The 19,977-nt window shown below is 41.7% G+C and overlaps 1 protein-coding gene across 5 annotated transcripts in view; it reads right to left on the bottom strand.

Annotated features, from left to right (window-relative positions):
- Positions 1-19,773, bottom strand: part of ELOVL7 (ELOVL fatty acid elongase 7) — a 95,016-nt gene extending 75,243 nt beyond the window's left edge. For 4 of the 5 annotated variants that reach the window (XM_063622610.1, XM_063622608.1, XM_055252134.2 and 1 more), the window contains exon 1: positions 19,619-19,767. The gene's annotated coding sequence lies outside the window, so the exon portion shown is untranslated. Of the gene's footprint in view, positions 1-19,618 lie in introns of all 5 variants that reach the window. The other variant, XM_063622607.1, reaches the window with a different exon arrangement.
- Positions 19,774-19,977: the final 204 nt, after the last annotated feature.

The raw sequence follows: 19,977 nt of genomic DNA, 5'->3' as shown, positions 1-19,977 counted from the left end.
GAATTTTGTTTCATTTTCCTATGGAAGTGAAAAAGTAAGTTAGATTCAAATGTGGCAACGGATAGATAGGGGAATCCTGGCCAGTCCACCCAGATCTTTAAATATGGAAGAAAGCCTCCATTTCTTTCTACATAAAATTCCTGAACAAATCCTGATAACCCTATCTTCTAAATATATTCTAGAATCCAACTACTTTACTTTAATGGTGGCCCAAGCCACTGTCCTGTCTTATCTGGATTGCTGCAGTAGCCTCTTAGCTGGTCTCCCTAACTTCATCTTTGTCCCTCTTTAATATCTTCCTCAAGTTAAAAACAACAAAACAAAAACTCAAGTCATGTCCCTTCTCTGTTTAAAATGCACCAATATTTTCCCACCTCACTCACAGTAAAAGTCAAAGTTCTTATAATGGGCTCTACGGCCTTACATGATCTGGGCCCTGACTACCTCTCTGACCTCTGACCTTTCCTTCTTCTCACTCCTTTTTTTTTTTTTTGAGACAGAGTCTCACTCTGTCACCCAGGCTGGAGTGCAGTGGTGCGATCTCGGCTCATTGCAACCTCCACATCCTGGGTTCAAGTGATTCTCCTGCCTCAGCTTCCCAAGTAGCTGGGACTAAAGGCACACACCCAGGCTGGTCTCAAACTCCTGACCTCAGGTGATCCACTCAAAGTGCTGGGATTACAGGCGTGCGCCACCATGCCCAGCCTCACTTCTCATACTTAGCTTCAGCTGCATTGATCCCCTTGTCCTTCCCTGAACACACCAAGAATGCCCTGCCTCAAGGCATTGGAAACCACCATCCCCACAACCTGTAGTTCTTTTCCTCCAGATACCTGCCACGGCTTACTCTTTAACTTTCCTCAGATCCCTGCTAAAATGTCACCACTCCACCAACATGCACTTCCCTTAGCTTGCTTTATTTTTCTGCATCATACTTTTCAGTGTTATATATATTTATATGCATTTCACCAATATTCTAAATTTACTTGTTTATGGTCTGGCCCTCTCTGCCCCCAAGAATGCGCTATAATATAAGCTACTTAGGGGCAGAGATCTTCTTCTGTTTTGTGCACTCCTACCTCTCTGGCACCTGAAACAGTGCTTGACATGTAACAGACACTGAAATATTTGTTGAATGAATGGATGGATGAACCTTCTCATAAGCAGTGTATGGGCCTGAGGTTGAGGGAAAGAGCTGTGATTCAGTTATATTTGGAAAATGATGAGACTGGGGATACAAGAGAGCTGGAACGCAATGGAACACCAGTCTCAAAGAATAAAGGACAGAGCTGAAAGTATGGTTAATAGTAACCAGACAAGCAAGAATTGGCAGTCATAGGTTCAGTCCAAGTAGGGACAGGAATAGGGCATGGAGCCCCATCTGGGGAAGGAATGCCCAGCGGTGGACAGGCAGGGCACATGGATTGATGAATCCTATAGAGAGCAAAAAGCATAATGGTCTTTCCTATTACAAATCTGAACACAGGGGAGGTATTACAGTACATATACACCAAATAGTACATATCTATAAAATGTACAGGTAAGCCAGAAAGGGAGGAAAAATAAATGGTACTCAAGGAGAGGGGTGGTTAAGAAAAGTAACCAACAGTAAGATCAAATTAATTCATCCTGTTTTGTATTTATGAGTACAGTTCATTTATCCAGCCTCATCTTGTAATGCAGTTTCATAAAAGTATTTTAGATAACTGAAATGCTTATCTCTAGGTGTAATCAAAGATACATCTGCCCAGATACACCTGTATCTGTGATTCTGATTTTTTTTTACTGTAAAACATTTTTTTAAAGATTTCAATCATCTTATAACTGAACTTTTCTGGATGATTCAAGGACACTATTAAGACAACAGTATCATAGCAGTGTCCTCTGGGACTACCCCTATTTATGGCTATGGATCTTTGCCCTGCACTAAAAGTTCCAAATTGCAAGGCATTTCTAATGCCAGTGCCTGTCTTTTAACAAATGTCCTGTCTCCTCCCTATCAGTTTGTTGGCCACTGCTCTTCTTACTGTTTGTTACTAGCATTCCTGTTTCTACAAAATCTCACTCATTCTAATTTGTTTTCCCTAATATGCTATGGGATGAGAAATGAGAAAAACAACGATATTGGAATGTTTAAAATAGTGCTAAATGGGTGGAGATTAAAAACCAGGGGGTTTCCCTCTGGGTGGAGCACAGATGTACTCAAAAGACTTTGGGACATTGGATTCTCTGCTTGGGGATAATTTCTCTGCTTACTCATTTCCAGAAACATTTTAGGTACAGAAACTTCATGATAAATGGCCTCTGGGTTAGCAGACTGTATGTGTATCCATACTACTTTCTTCAGTACAGTCAGACTAAAACGACTGTTATTAAGGTGTCTCAATTCTCTTTAACAAATTAAACATGAACAGATTTAGAACAACAGAGGATCTTCATTTATTCCATGTCTGCAAAAAACATCTCTAATTGAGAACGAAATGTATAATTTAGTTATTTTAACTGAAGAAAACATTTTCCCAGGGAAAGTGTAGTTACAGACCTAAGCTAGTAGACAAATTGATTTAATGCATAATCTGTGTATACATCTGCAATACAGTATTGCTAAAAATATCATTACTTAATTTTTAGGTTATGTAATTTTGATATGAAGGAAAAGATGCCAGAAAAAACTTAGACTAATATTTCCTTCCACTATCTATCTGGATAAGATATATATAGTTTAATTCAGTATTTCCTCAATGTAGGTTCCTCCAACTATGGCCCTTTCAAACAACAGCTGAACATCAACAAACAAATTGTAGACAATGCGAAATTAAAATAATGACTACCCTGTAAAAGCTGTCATGTCAAATATTTACAAATATCTTTCTAGGTAAACACAAACACATTTTCTTCTAGACAATTTTATACAAGATATTCAAATACCATGGATTTTCTTCCTAATTAGTTGGGAGTAGGAAAGAAATCCTGGTTATTCTGGCTGGCTTTAGCTACTATAATGAGATTTCATACATTTGATGTTTGAAATGGCCCAATAATTTCTAAACCTTTAAATGCCCCATCATGAAAGAATTGCCCAGAAGAGTGAAAAGTCTCAAATTCTACAAATGAGCATGTAATTTATTAACTTAACCTGCAATGATTAATAGGGAATAGAAATAAAGGAATTTCCATGATCACAACCAACACATACCCTTGACCTAGTTTCCCCAGGTGACCAGTTTTGGTACCACAACCCACCTGTGGTACAGGCCCCAACCTTGGCCTCCCATCCTTCCTGCACACCCAGACTCTCCCCTTCTTCACCTTTCTTTCACTCATTCTGCCCTTCTCACTCCTTTCCATCCACAGAGGCACACCCCCGTCTAGGCTCTGTGCTGGACCAAGTCCTCAATTTCCCCCATTTTACACCCCTAGTTCCCTCTCCCCTAACAGTGTGTTGAGGCAGCAATCTGAATCCCCAGCTCAAAGCACCTCTCACCAGGACCTTTGTCTTTTCAGAACCCTCTAGCAATTTGTTAGTGGAGTCTGGAACCAAGCCGGAATTCCTGCTCGTGGGCTTCATTAACAGGACCCCTTTTACCCCTCACCCTCACCTCACACTCTGATTCCTGATAAACTAATCTTTCAGCCAAGTAAACTTTTTTGCTGCTCCCTGCATTCTCTCTGTTACACCCTCATATGGTAAAAATTATAACAGGAATAAACTATGCAGAGACGTGGAGGATTTAGCATTTTTCATTAAAAATTAACATATATCTTTAAGAGCACAAAAATTATTTCTACTACTGAAATTCTAAGAATAAATGGATTTTCTCTGCTTTATTAATTTAACAAAGCATATGCCTAACAGCTCATTTTTACTTTACTTCAAGTAAAGTATTTATAGCTTTAGAAAAACATATTAACTGTATCATAGTATAGAACCTTATGGAAACATGTCAAACTGCTGACTTTTATGTATCCAGTTCATATTTTTTCCCTGTGCTAAGCCCAAAAATGCATAAGAGATTTTTTAAAAAATCATTAGGCATAGGTGAACATTGCATTTTGAATTTAAACCATGAGAATAAAGAAATAGCAAAGTTATTAAAATATAAAATGACAGATTGTTTACTAATGTATTAATAGTTATCTATATGCAATAAGCACAGCTAAATAACTTGTATTGTTTTAAAACTTTTCTTGTGATTATTTATATAATTTGCTACTTAGACTGCATATCATCCTATTACCCAAGAATCTCTCACTACTTTAGTCATAACAAAGTGGTGGTTTTTAAAAATTTTCAGGTTGATTGGCTATTTGATGACATTAAGTGATTATTTTTAACTTCTTAGGCATGATAATGGTATGGCTGTAATTTTTTAAAGTCCTTATTTTCAGAGGTATACTGGAATGTTTACAGATGAAATAAGATTAGCCATAATTCTGAGTGATGAGTATATCAGTTCATTACATCATTCTACTTTTATAAATGTTTAGAAATTTCTATAAGAGTTTTTTAAGAAAGAAATATGTTCATGTTGGAAAGGTTTATATTTTATGTTTAGAGCTTACCAAAAAAAAGCATACTAGGAGATGGTTCTTGTTCCTCATCTAAATATTTCCCAATTCTTTTCCTCAGAAAAACTTTAACAACCTTTTTTAAAAGGCTACAAGAAGCCGCAAAGCAGTTTATCAAAATGTTAGCAATTGTTATTTCTGGTTGGTAAGACTGTAAGAGATATCTGTTTTCTTTGATGTTATAAGTTTTTTTATTTGTTATTTTCTGTTAGAAGTTGTCTATATTTCTAAAGTCAGCATATATTATTAACATAGTCAAAAATGATCTGATTTTTCTGATTACATGGAAGATTTTTGCATGTCAAGTACAGAAAATCTGTCTATATCATAAATCCCTCTATCTTTTATATTTACCATGAAGAATATTAATGAACACAGGAACACAAGAACCCAGCTGTCTATAAATCTACCTGTTTGTGACAGCAGGATGGAAAGAGTGCGTTTTGATTGTCACAGGGGAAAGACATACTAGAGAAGAAGATAATTCTGGAATGATGAAAAGGCTGGTAAGATTTTGGTCTCATTCTGGCAAGGCAGACATATTGACTCATACAACTGAGTGCTCATAATGGGCTCTCTAAGGGCAGATGATAAACGGGAGTCAGGTATTTCTGGAAATGTGACATACAATATCTTATACCACTTTCATTTTACATTTGGCTTAGGCAAGGTTCATGAGTGGCTACTGATAATACGGTTATATTTTTGTTTTATCTTGTTTTTATTTTAGATGAGTAGGGAGATAGAAGAGAGAAAAAGTTTATTCTACCCTTGAATAGAGGAAACATTTCCTGTAATTTTGGCTCTTTGCCTCCTATATCATCTGCTCCTCTTTCTCCTCCCCCTGATCATTTCATTTTGAGAGATCACTGTCCATTCTCTCCGTGAGGCCTGGCTGACAGATTCTTAAAATCCTTGCTCACAACCACAGCTCAGGGCTCCTGAGACTCAAACAGTATCAGAAACTGTCAGGTCCTTGGGGTAGGGGACCATGTCTCTATTCATTTAGTCAACAAATATTTGGCACCTGCTATGTGCCAAGCAGCCTTCTTGACACTAGGGATAGAGTGAGATCCCTGCTCTCATGGAGTTTACATTCTTGTGGGAAGACATACAAGTAAACAAACAGACAAACATAAATAAGACAAATAGTGGCAAAAGTGATGAAGAAAATAAAGCACAACAGAGTGAAGTAATAGTAACTGGGGCAGAGGGCTGCAACAGTAGAAGGGTAGTGAGAAAGAGCTAGGATACTGGGGAGGATGTGGCAGCCGAGTGGTCCTGAAAGACAACAGCAGAGGAACAGAAAGCAGAGCACAAAGACAGTGATGCTGGATGGCACAGACAGATGGGCATTGATGGTCTTCTAACCTCAGGTAAGGTACCTGGGTTTTATTCTAGGTGCAAGAGGAAACCATCAGAGGCTTTTTTTCTTTTCTTTCTTTTTTTTTTTTTTTTGGTAGTATGACTATTCATTTTTCAATTTTAAAATTTATAGTAAAATACAAATAACTTAAATTTACCATCTTAACCGTTTTTAAAAGTATATTTCAGTATTAAGTGAAATACATTCAGACTGTTGTGCAACCATCACTACTGTGCAACTCTAGAACTCTTCATCTTGTGAAACTGAAACTCTCAACAGAGGCTTTTAAGCAAAGCAGTGACATGATCTGTCTTATGTTTCAAAAAGTAATTTTTGCTTGGTAGAGAACTGATTGTGGGAATACAGCAGAAGTAGTTTACTGAAGTAGATGGTTCAGGATGGATATTGTTGACATAGCTGACATGATTGCTGCTAATTCACATATGGGCACGAGAAAGAGAAAAAAACGAAGAGAAATGACTTCTAGATTTCATATGTCCAGTGTCTAACACATTGCAAATAGCTAATGTTTATTACATGAATGAATGAATACTGATTTAACATTTAAAAAGTAAAAACCTTTCTTCCTAGACAACTAGGACAACAGAAATGAAACTACTATGGACACAGGAGATTACCTTCTTTCTAGTGTCTGTCTATAATAATCATGTCCTTATAACATGGATAAAGTCTGTACAGTTGGTTCATGTTAACATAATCTGCCTAATTTCAATATTATCATTAAAGGCCAATCCTTTATAATGTATACAGCAACTTAAATTTTACTAAGCATTTTACATATATTATTTCATCCCTTTCTAAATCAATAGCTTTTAAAATTTGAGACTATGGTGCTATAGTCTCAAATATAGGGCCACCTCCCCAGAGATTACATGTATACACAAATGTGATGTTTTGGGAGTTTATGGACCTTCTGAAGTCCATCCATACACCAGCCTCAAGTTTTAAAAGGCTCTGCTCTGTCTAGTGCTAGAGTTTTTATTGTATACAACATCAGGGGAATCTTATTAGCCTAGCCCTGGAGCTTTTAGAGAAATGCTTTCAAAGAGTTTACCTTCATTAACATCCACAATTAGTGAGTTATCAAGAACCCAATATTAATTTTTAAAATATCTTTGCATCTTTAGCAAAACTGTTAAAGTATTATCCATAAAGTGATTCAAGATCCTCTTAGTTAGTGCCAATTTGATAAATTCCTTTTGCACTTTACTTCTAGGACAAAAAGTACCTTATATATTTATGCTTTTAAAGAAGCAAAAAACAAACCATTAGAGTTGTGGTTACTCTTTCAATATAAGCTCCGGGCTAACTGTTAAAATCTAGTGTTCCATTTATCACAACTGCATTACCTAGATTTTCCCCTTCTATGCTTGGATCTTAATATATTTATTGTAAGCATTTCAAGTCTTTCTGGGAAAAAAGTAGAATGTGAATTATACATGATCATATTTAAAATCTGCAATATTCCTATTTCATAAGCATATCAGCTGCCTCTCCCAAACCAGCACTTTTTTTTCTGAAGATAAGAAAATAAACTCTGAGGCAACATGTAGTAAGCAGCAGGATGTATAGTCAGAATCTTTGTATTCTTGGAACCCAGTTCTGCCAGCCACCACTCAGGTGACCCTGGGGAAACTCACTTAAATTTCTTGAAGCCTCAGAATTTTTGGTCTCTAAAAGTGAGTTTAGAGCACACACCACAGGCAGTGTTGCAATCAGAATTGAGCAGCAACACATATTTGCCTATTAATAAGTAGATGGCAACTCATACTTGCTCTGTACTCTGTCTACTGATGAAATAGTAAAACCTAAGGATTGGGGATTGATAGATTTTTTTTTTTTTTTTTTGAGACAGAGCCTTGCTCTGTTGCCCAGGCTGGAGTGCAGTGGCACCATCTTGGCTCACAGCAACCTCTGCCTCCCAGGCTCAAGTGATTCTCTTGCATTAGACTCCCAAGTTGTTGGGATTATAGGCACCCACCACCACACCCAGCTAATTTTTGTATTTTTAGTAGAGATGGAGTTTCACCATGTTGGCCAGGATGGTCTTGATCTCTTGACCTTGTGATCTGCCCATCTCAGCCTCCCAAAGTGCTGGGATTACAGGCGTGAGCCACCACGCCCAGCCGGATTTTTTTTTTTTTTTTTGAGAGTGCAGATCAACGCAATGTGCACTAACTCTTCATTAACCTTCCCCCTTCCCAATTCCAAAAATGCCACTTCCATGAGTGAGATACTCAGGCAGTCACCTAATGGGGATAAACTCAAGTGCTAAGGGTAGAGAATGAGAAAAGGAAGAGGGCTGTTAGATAAAGTCCATGGCTTGGGCTAGGTAATTTAGTCACCTCTGCTAAAATAATACAGTTTTTTCTTTGACACCTTTACTCATGGTTCAGGCTTCGGTTTTATAATACATGGGCCTCAGGACTAGGCACAGCATTGCATTGACTTGAGCTTCAGTTTCTGTACTTGTAACACGGGGGAAGCATAATCCTCGCCCTGCCATATTCTATAGTAACATCTGTAGGAGTAATTAATGTTGTTCCTTGTAGACAAAGATGGAGGGGGGCAATCCAAGAGCTTCAAAAATTCAGGGTCAAGTCATATTCAGACATAAGGCTAATGATGAAAATATGATTATCAGCTAGAAAAGCACTTGGGCTCTAGTTGGGAGAACTTGTCTCTGGTCCCAACATACTAAATAGGATTGTGGTCTTGGCCAAACGAAATGGGCTCGTGTCCTCAACAGTATAAGAGGTCAGCCTGAATGACCTCTCAGGTCCTTTGCAGCTCAAAACACTAATGTTTCTCTGAAAAATGACCAACATGCTCATGACCCAGCAAAGGCTTCACTTCTCAGCTCCTTGGGTGGGACAACACTGAGAGATGTCCCGTGGGACTGAGCACCAGGTGCCCACAGAGGTAGTAGACTCTTCATTAACACTCCCTGTGTTGGCTGCCTCCTTTTCCCGTCTCACTTCCCCACTCCCCAACTTCTGGTACTGTCTAGGATTATCTCCCAAATAAATTATTTACATTAAAAAAAGAAAAAAAATTAAGCCTAAATTAGAAATTAAATTCAATTTTAAAGTACTAAGTTATGAAGTAGTAAGCGCATGAGCACTGGAGTTCAGACTAAACTAGGTCTGATTCCCAGTGCTATCACTAATCATGTGACCTTGGGTAAGGTTCTTCACTTCTATTTGCATCAGTTTCCCTGCTTATAACATGGGAACAATACCACCTTCTAGGGCTTCTGTGAGGATTAAATGAGATAAGGCATAAATAGACTTTAGTACAGTAGCTGGAATATAGCCAGTGCTTAATAATTGCTATTATTATAAAATATAATTTTATTTTTCTCATTTTATAAGTTTGGCCTTTTTTCATCAACCTACTAATACTTCAGAAAAGAATAACTATACTTTTATAATTACTATTTGAATCTAAAATAAGTTACACCTTGACCAATTCAACTTGTCAGCATAATAACACTAACAAATTTTTCAAGTTTAATAAACTCTAGCTAATGATATATTTTTGCTTTCAGTTTTTATGTAAGCCATTTAATGCAGGTAGGAAGCAGCTCTAAGTTCTACATATTGGTTCACATTATTATTTTTTTTTTTTGAGATGGAATCTTGCTCTGTTGCACAGGCTGGAGTGCAGTAGCATGATCTCGGCTAACTGCAAGCTCTGCCTCCAGGGTTCATACCATTCTCCTGCCTCAGCCTCCCAAGTAGCTGGGATTACATGTGCCCGCCACCATGCCCGGCTAATTTTGTTTTTGTATTTTTAGTAGAGACAGGGTTTCACCATGTTAGCCAGGATGGTCTCGATCTCCTGACCTTGTGATCTGCCCGCCTTGGCCTCCCAAAGTGCTGGGATTACAGGCATGAGCCACCACGCCCGACCGGTTCACATTATTAAAATAAACTTAAATGTTATATAGATGTTATTAATGAAAGCCCAATTTAAAATAAGAAGCATGAGCCAGGCAGAGTCGCTTACACCTGTAATCCCAGCTACTTGGGAGGCTGAGAAGGGGGGAATGTTTGATGCCACAAGTTTGAGATCAGCTTGGGCAACATGGTAAGACCCTGTCTCTCAAAAAATAATACAAAATAAGAAGTATGGGTTGATTATATACCATTAGTATGGAATGCTAAGCGAAGGTTCTGACTACTTACTAAACTATAGCGTAAACTATTACAGTCAGACTAACAGGAGCAGGAATTCTGACTAGTTTTGGTTAGCTGATTTTTAAAAATTTATAGCAAAGAATCAAAAATTTATTTAGATACCATAAACATTTACTTTTTAAAAAAATATATAAATAGGCATTAATTCTCCAATTTTCCAAAGTAGTCCCAAGGGCTGGGCACAGTGGCTCACACCTGTAATTCCAGCAGTTTGGGAGGCCAAGGCGGGCAGATCACTTGAGCTCAGGAGTTCAAGATGAGCTTGGGCAACACAGTAAAACCCTGTCTTTACCAAAATACAAAAATTAGCCGGGCGTGGTGGCACACACCTGTACCCCGAGTTACACGGGAGACCGAAGTGGGAGGATCAGTTGAGCCCGGGAGGTGGAGGTTGCAGCGAGCTGAGAGCAAGCCACTGCCCTCCAGCCTGGGTGACACAGTGAGATCCCATCTTGAAAATAAAAAAAGACAGAGTAGTCCCAAGACCGTCCTTGAGGAAAAGCTCCTCATCAATATTTTCCTGCTATAAACCATACCTAGAACTTAATCTTCTGCAATTTCCAGTTTTAACTTTCTAAGTGAATTGAAAACAAAACAAAACAAAACAAAATAAAACAACTACACACACTTTTAAGGCAAGCTCAGGATATTTTTCAAGTTTTTACAATTTCTGTTTTTAATTTTTAATTTTTTTTTTTAGACAGGGTCTCACTCTGTCATCGAGGCTGAAGTACAGTGGTGCAATCATAGCTCACTGCAGCCTAGACCTCCTGGACTTAAGGGATCCTCCCACTTCAGCCTCTGGAGTAGCTAAGACTACAGACGCATGCCACCACACCCAGTTATTTTTTGAATTTTTTGTAGAGATGGATGTCTCACTATGTTGCCCAGGCTCGTCTTGAACTCCTATCCTCAAGTGATCCTCCCACCTAGGCTTCTCAAAGTGGTGGGATTACAGGCATGAGCCGCTGCACCCAGCCATCTTTGTGATTTTTTTAGTTTTCCTGACCCCTTAGTGACTCACTTTTATGGAACCTTTCCAAAGAATTCAACATTCCTTTCACAATAACAATATTCTTTTTTTGCACTTACGTTTCATAAGTTCACACACATCTAAATTATCACAATAACAAGTATAACTGGCACTAACATGTTTGCAATAAATACAATAAATTGTTGTTAAGCCAATAACCCAGCAGCTGGAGAAGGAAGGAGACTACTAGAAACTAGTGTTCATCATGCCTGGGCACCACCCCATGTGCTTATAGGGAAATGAAGAGCATAGGCTCATTGGTCAACTGTTAGATGTCAACGGTATTGTATTTGAATCAGGATGAACCACATGCAAACTGCCAACATCCAACTGTTTATTCACCTACAGAAAGGGCAATTGCATATGTTCAACCATATATATGTATATATACATATATACACATATATATACACACATATAAATGTATATATATACATTTTATTTAAAAACACTGACTATATTTTATGTTAAATATCACATCCACTACCATTTTTTTCCTTTTGAAGAATGAATAGTGGTTCTCACAGCTTGATTTAAAAAATTCCATTCCACATTTGCTCAGGAACTCACCCTAAGCTACTGAATAATTAGTCATTGGACTCTGGATTCCTAGGAGCCATTTCTATCTTCTTTCTTTCTTCAAGTTAAAGTCACACCTGTTAGTCACACACAAAGAAGAGGATGAAGGATGAAGCTATCAGCTGTGCTTTCTAGCTAACTGAATGATAAGCAGCAAAGGGATTAAAATGTGGGTCAACATTGTTCGTTGGCTGGTTTATTTCTGAGACATAAATCTTTCTGTCCTACAGGATGCAACACAGCACTGTCTGCCTGAAGAAGGTACAAAAAGACAGGTAAGACTCTGAGGGTCAGAGAAGCCCCTGAACAGACTTAAAATAAGTCACCCTCAAGTAATAAGTGCCCTTTACTTTTGTTCTGCCTTTGTGAGAGCATTTAATTAAAATAAACACACAAACAAATCACAAATGTGCTATTAGGACAAAACCCAAAAATTTGGGACAGAAAGAAGGAGAAGAGTTGGGGGACGGGGTTGTATTTAGATTAAGGGCCGCTAGTGAAACTCTCTTTGTCTAGATCTCACATTTCTACCATTGACCCTAAAAAATCTAAATTGGGTTTATTTTTATGGTTGCCCTTACGCCCTCACAAAACTATTGTAAGATATCAGAGTCCTAGGGCCTCCTATATTCTCAAGAGTATCAACCCAGAGAGTTAGTATTCAGAGTGGGGAGAGCCTAAACCTTGTAATTACACCTAGGTTTAAACCCTGGCTGCATACTTCTACCAGTGTAGCCTGAGTACCCTTTCTGCTTTTTTCACCTTTCTGTACCTGTGCATATGATGAGCCAGACTTTGCTGGCTTCAAAGGATTCATTAGAAAATACATGTAAAGAGACTCGCTGCAGTCCTGGCGCAGCACTTTGGGAGGCCGAGGCAGGCAGATCACCTGAGGTTGGGAGTCAAGACCAGCCTGGCCAGTACGGTGAAACCCCGTCTCTACTAAAAATACAAAAATTAGCCGGGCAGGCGTGGTAGGGCAGAGGGGCGGGGTGGAGGGGGGGATGGGGGGGGCGGTGTGCAGCGCTTGTCAGGAGGCTGAACCAGGAGAATTGCTTGAACCTGGGAGGCAGAGGTTGCAGTGAGCCAAGATCGCAACATTGCACTTCAAACTGGGTGACACTGTGAGACTCCACCTCAAAAAAAAAGATTCATTGCAACTATTACTTATGCCTAAAAGATGACAAACCTTTCACCCCATAATTTTCAATAAGATGTTTTAAATGTAAATGCAGCCTTGAGTATCCTGTAAGGACAGAGGTACAGATGATGCCCATGAAGTTAATTTTCTGTTTCAAAATTCACATGCAAGCTAAGCATAATCAAGATATCTAACGTAGGCTGGGCGCAGTGGCTCACGCCTGTAATCCCAGCCCTTTAGGAGGCCAAGGCAGGTGCATTACCTGAGGTCGGGAGTTTGCGACCAGCCTGACCTAACATGGAGAAACCCGTCTCTACTAAAAATACAAAATTAGCCAGGCATGATGGTGCATGCCTGTAATCCCAGCTACTCGGGAGGCTGAGGCAGGAGAATCGCTTGAACACGGGAGGTGGAGGTTGCAGTGAGCCAAGATCATGCCATTGCACTCCAGCCTGGGCAACAAGAGCAAAACTCTGTCTCAAAAAAAAGATATCTAATGTAAACAAGGAAGGTAGCTGTCCTTTCCAGATCAGATAGGGAAATGAGACAAAGGCCTGATGGGAGGAGGAGAGGTTTCATAAAGGTGAAATGGCAAGCACCAGAGAGATACAAATCTTAACACGTCCTTTTCCTTCTCACAGGCTTCCCAGGATTCCCCACTGATGTTATGATAAAATCCAAAACCTTTATGGGGTCAAAAAACACTCTCAGTAAGCCTGGCCTCTGCATGCCTAGGCAACTTCAACTCACACCCTCTTCTTGGTTACTTTAAAGTATCTGCATTTCCCTGATTGCACCTGCACTCTCTCCCTAGATTCTATTTCCCACTCCTCATCCCATTTCTCAGCTGCCCTAACCCACACTCTTCCTTCTTTCCTCTCAGAAGGACTTCCGGTCTGCCCACCTCTGCCTTGCCTCCCCGGGACCTGGTCTGTGTATATCACAGCAGTTTATCATACTGAACTGTAATTTTGTAACCTACGTTTACTTGTCTATAACTCATATGGACCTGGAATGGCTTTAGCAATCTGCCAGCCACTTTGCCTGACACAAAGCTAACACTCAAATGTTTGTTGAGTATGCAGCTTCTGAAACTCCCCAGTTTTATCTAGGTTTGGCTCTTTTACCCTATATTAGAAAGTCCAAGAAGCAGGACTGCTGGTGTTCATGGCTTAAGTAGCTGCTTATCCAGATTGATTAAGATTTGTCTTTAATATGGGGAATTTGTAAGCTATGTGGAAACTTATCTCATTTGAATAATAGTCTGTTTAAAAATATTTATGGGTCGGGCGTGGTGGCTCCTGCCTGTAATCCCAGCACTTTGGGAGGCTGAGGAGGGCAGATCACCTGAGGTCAGGAGTTCAAGAGCAGCCTGGCCAACATAGTGAAACCCCGTCTCTACTAAAAATATAAAAATTAACTGTGCTTGGTAGTGAGCATCTGTAATCCCAGCTACTCAGGAGGCTGGGGCTGGAGAATCACTTGAACCCAGGAGGCAGAGGTTGCAGTGAGCAGAGATGGTGCCACTGCACTCCATCCTGGGCGACAAGAGCAAAACACTGTAAAAAAAAAAATATATATATATATATAGATAGATAGATAGATAGATATATTTATGATGGACCAGGCATGATGGCTCACACCTGTAATCCCAGCACTTTGGGAGGCCGAGGTAAGCGGATCATCACCTGAGTTCAGGAGTTCGAGAACAGACTGGCCAACATGGTGAAACCCCGTCTCTACCAAAAATAAATAAATAAATAATTAGCTGGGCATGGTGGCATGAGCCTGTAGTCCCAGCTACTCAGGAAGCTGAGGCAGGAGAATCACTGAACCCGGGAGGCAGAGGTTGCAGTGAGCCAAGATTGCACAACTTTACTGGTCGACAGAGCAAGATTCCGTCTTAGAAAAAAAAAAAAAAAGAAAGAAAAGAAATTACGATGGTATGCCAACTTCTATCATTTACAAAAAGAGTGATTTCACTTGCCTATGTAATAATATGTACTTTTAGAAATCAATTAAAAATAATGGAAATTTCAAATTTTTTAGAAGACCAATGTTATAAAATGCCCAACTGGTATTAGTTTTCAACTTTTTGCAACTGTGCATGGTCAAAATTGGATGAGTCACTGAAACACATGTAAGACATATTTCTAAAAGTGTGTTTATGGCATGCTTCTTTCCATGCTATGTGATGTATCTTCTTGAAATTCTGGCTATTCTCAGTTTAACATGCTACCATTTACCATGGCTCCGGAATTATGTGTTTGGTAAATAGCAACCTTCCAGGCCATGTGCAATGGCTCACATCTGTAATCCTAGCACCTCGGGAGGCTGAAGCAGGAGAATCATTTCAGCCCAGGAGTTCAAGACCAATGTGGGCAACATAGTGAGACTCTGTCTCTATAAAAGATACAAAAAATTAGCCAGGCATGGTGACATGTATCTGTAGTCCCAGCTACTGGGGAGGCTGAAGTGGGAGGATTGCTTGAGTCTGGGGATTGAGGTTGCGGAAAGCCATGATTGTGCCACTGTGCTCCCGCCTGGGTGACAAAGACAGACCCTGTCTCAGGGGGAAAAAAAAGCCTCCTTCTGTATCTTAAAACTGATAAGCACAAGTGGCACATCATGGAGAATAAACAAATCTCAAAAATTAGAAAAAATCCTACGTTCTCAATTTGCCTAGAAATTATTTGCAGATAGACGCTTTCTTTTATGCACACTTGAAGACCCTATGGCAGGTTGAACTGTGTGCCCCAAAGAGGATATGTTGAAATCCTAACCCCCAATACCTCACAGTGTGCTATTATTTGGACATTGAATTTTTGCAGATATTAAAATGAGGTCACACTGGATTGGGATGGGCCCTAAATCCAATATGACTGGTATGTTTATAAGATGGTTATATGAAGACACAGACACAAAGGGAGAATGCATATGAAGACAGAGGCAGAGATTAGAGTGATGCCAGCACAAGGAATGCCAGAGATTGCTGCTGTCACCAGAACCTAGGAGAAGCATAGAACAAATTCTCCCTCAGAGCTTTCAGAAGGATTCAACACTGCTAACACCCTAATTTTAGACTTGTAGCCTCCAGAACTGTGAGACAATAAATTGCTGTTTTTTCAAGCTACCCAGTTGGTGGTACTTTGTTATGGCAGCCTGAGGAAACTGATACGACATTTAATAATACTGTTCATGTTTAATTGAATTGCTGTTACTTCATAGAGAGAAAAGTTAGGCAAAATGCATTGATCCTCTTTTTAAAATTGCTTTTAGAAATCTGACTACGTGTATTGAGAACCATAAAAATGACCATACTTGCTGACAAAGTAATTCTACTTCTGGAACAGTATCATTAGGAAACGAGTCCCAACTTGTAAAATGATACAGCTGCAAAGATAAGTACTACTATAACTTAGGTTGTTTATAATTTGTTGCTAATATACTTGTCCAACAATAGAGTTTTAGTTAAGTAAATCACATTATAATTACTAGAATACAAAAAATATGAGTTCTGAAAATTATGTAAGATGAAAAATGCTTACTAGGTATTATATGGGAAACACAGAATACTAAAAAAAAAATTGCTTTCCTTTTTTTTGTTGTTGTTTTTTGTTTTTTGTGTTTTTTTTAGACAGAGTCTCCTTTGTTGCCCAGGCTGGAGTGCAGTGGCATGATCTCAGCTCACTGCAACCTCCGCCTCCTGGGTTCAAGCGATTCTCCTGCCTCAGCCTCCCTAGTAGCTGGGACTACAGGCATGTGCCAACACACCCAGCTAACTTTTGTATTTTTAGTAGAGATGGGGTTTCGCCATTTTGGCCAGGCTGGTCTCAAACTCCTGACCTAAGGTGATCCACCTGTCTCAGCCTCCTAAAGTGCTGGGACTACACGCATGAACCACCGTGCCCAGCCTGAGAATACTAAAATTCTATATGGAGTATGATGTAGGAAAATATGCATAGAAAAAAAGAGAGCGACAAAGGCAACCTGGTTAAATATTCACTGTGGTAGAATTATGCTCGGTGGGTCAGAACTCTTCTTGGCTCCCTGATCTTATCCTTTTGGTACCAATTTCCAGTCTTATTTTCTCTCTCCTCAAGCCTCTCCACGCACAGCCAATTCTTTCTTGGCAATGCCTCTTGGAAGCAGTCCAAGCCCACTTCACCTTATAAAGGTTTTGTGAAAAGACTCCTATTTGGCCTGACGGTAGCCTATCTATGGCCAGAATAACACAGTCGTTCTATTGCTGAATACATCTACTGTGCTAATCTGTCCATTTATGTTTTATGCACTTTTATATATGTGCTTTTTTTTCAATAAAAAGGTTTTTTTTTAACTTTATGTGTTTTCATATTTTGTTTTGTCAAGATAAGGATAAATGGTTCTCTGCTGATTTGCCCTGCTTCATTATACCTCTAAACGTAATGTTTCATCAGAACAGCTGGGTACCTGTTTGTGACAACGGAGTGAACACAGGCTTTTCTCCCCTTCGTGTACAATGTCTACCAGCTCCTCCACGTTTACCAATGCAAACTCCTTAACATCCTGTAAAACCTGGCTTAAAAATTTCCACCATCATCAAACCTGCCTGATCTGTGCTACCAAAATTTATACTGTATCATATTCTACATTTATCAAGCAACTACTAGCTGTAAGGCCTGAAGATTTAATGTCCCAAGCTGTTTGCAATCTTTCTGTGGAAAGCAAACATAAAAGATGATAACAAATAGTAGAGAAGGGCATATGATGTGTTCAAAGTGGGGAAGAGGGAGAGTGGTGAAGAGAGGATTGGAGTGGGTGAGACTGATAAAGGCTAGAAGAGACCATGCAAAAATTGGATAGAAGATAATTAACGAATGGAAGAGGAATGGCATGAGACACGGCACCTTGGAGACCAGGATAATGGCAGGACCCTTAATGGAAATGAGCATCTAGAGCTGTTTTGGGGAAAAGCCGGGCAAGTCCAAGTGGAATATTATAATATGCACTGAGAGATGTTACACTAAAACTGAAGAAGACATGGAAAGCACAGAATCTTAAGCCAGATAAATACAGGTGATAGATGAAGTAACAAAGTCCCATAAATCTATTTTTCTTAAAAAAAAAAAAAAAAAGCGGGGAGCGGGGGCAGGGTGTGGGGATCCTAAACTAGTATAAAGACACATAAGAAGGAAAAGAGGGACCTGAGATTGACAGCCTGTTCAACGATGCCTGCAACAGCACGGGACTTCAGAAAATAAGGACGAGCAAAGGAACTGTAGGTGAGGCAGTGTAGGACAGTGGTTAACAGCTCCAGTGCTGGAGACAGAACCCCAGAGCTGGAATCTCCTACTGCTGAGATGGGTGTGGCCTTGGGCAAGTTACTTAACCTCTCCGTGCCTCAGTTACCTCATCATTAAAATGAGAATAATATTAATATCTACTTCCCAGGATCGTTGTGAAGATTAAAAGCTTTAACACAAGAACTGACATCAGTGCCTGGCACCTAAGCACTGATAAATGTCTGCCACGGGGTGAGGGCTTCAGTTCTCGGTGACCTTGGGGAGACCAATTTCTGATCAGTAGTACGAAGGGAAACTACAAAGAAAGGGAATAAATAAGCGGGTGCGTGGTAAGAACGCAGAGGCAGCCACCCGGTATCGATGACCCTTTGGGAGCACGTAAGCAATAAAAGTGAGGAGTGAAATAAAGGGTAATCCGAGAGCACAGGGTTAAGTGAACATGCTTTCCGAGGGGAGAGCGTAGCAAGAGGGAAAAGGCCACTGGCGAGGAACTCGGGTCGCTAAAACTGTTCTTCAGTCGGCGTGGGACTAACTACACAGGGAGCAGGACAGGTGTAAAGACCCGCTCCTTCCCGTCCCGAGTTCCCCAGGGAGCTCCAAACAGCGCTCTGTCCGCGCCGGGGGAAGTTTGAAACAGCGCTGACTTGAAGGGGGAAAGCCCATTTCCCAACGAACCAACGATACCTGGGACGACACGACAACAGGCTTTCCTGTTTCCATCTCCGGCACGACCTGTTCCACGGCTCTGTATTCATCAGCCTCCTCCCGGCCAGCAGCAGCCACCAAGACAGGATGCGGCTCGGGGAGCCGAAGGGACAGCGCCCCAAGTTCATCCGGCCGCGAGAGCAAAAAAAGCGCCCAAAGGGGAAGGAAGGAAACAGAAAGAAAGGGGCTCCGGAATTTGGGGGGTGGCTACCGAGGCCAGACCCCGGAGCTGGGAAAATGACCTCCGCGTCCAAGGTCGAGCAGGTCCTTCTCCCTCCCAGTCCCGCCGGCGAGCACCTCTGCCCCTCCCGCTCAGCTCCGCAGGGCCGGCGCCGCGCGGGATCCCAGTCCAGGCTCCGCTCCGCAGCGCGCCCACCCGGCCCGACCTTTCCTTCGGGATGCTGCCGGGTGGGGGCTCCCGGAGAAGGCGCAGGTGAGCGCCGCGGCCCCGCGCTCCGGCGGAAAAGGGCCTCGATCCTCCCCACGCGCAGGCAGCGGGGACAGAACTTCCCAAGCGCCTCCCGAGCCCAGGGAGGGCCTGGCCCGCTCCCGGGGCCCCCGCACCCGGGTCCCACTTCTCGCGCGCGGCGCCCAAGTTCCTCCATCCGGCCGCTCCCAACGCCGTTCCCCTCGGCTCTGCCTCCCTCCCCAGTCTCTTCTCCTCCGCGCGCCGGGAAAGTTTGGCCCCTGCCCGCCGGCCTGGAGCCCCGCACTCACCGCACAGGGAGCGGGGCCGAAGCGCCGGGTGCGCGCGGGAGAGCGGGCGGCGGCTGGCGGCGCGAGCGCGGAGCTCCTCACAGCGGCCCCTGCTGTCCCGGCCGCCGACTGGGTTGGAAAAGGGAGGAGGCCGCCGGGTGTCACCTGCCCGCTATCCCACCCAGCCGCGTGACGCGCGCAGCGCCGCCCCCTGCCCGCCGCCGCCAGGTGCCCGCCGAGGACCGGAGGGAGGAGCCGGGGCGGCGCGCGGGGGAGCGGCCGGGAGGGCGGGGGCCGCCCTGGCCTCGCCTCCACCGCGCGCCCTGACTCTAGGGACTGGGGCCCACCGGCCTCTCTGGGCTAGCGGGGCTGGTCGTGGC

The sequence above is a fragment of the Symphalangus syndactylus genome, chromosome 18 (genome assembly GCF_028878055.3).
Source record: "Symphalangus syndactylus isolate Jambi chromosome 18, NHGRI_mSymSyn1-v2.1_pri, whole genome shotgun sequence".
In the NCBI taxonomy this organism is placed as follows: domain Eukaryota; kingdom Metazoa; phylum Chordata; class Mammalia; order Primates; family Hylobatidae; genus Symphalangus; species Symphalangus syndactylus.
The sequence above is the reverse complement of the archived record's forward strand: the minus strand, read 5'-3'. Positions and strand labels throughout refer to the sequence as shown.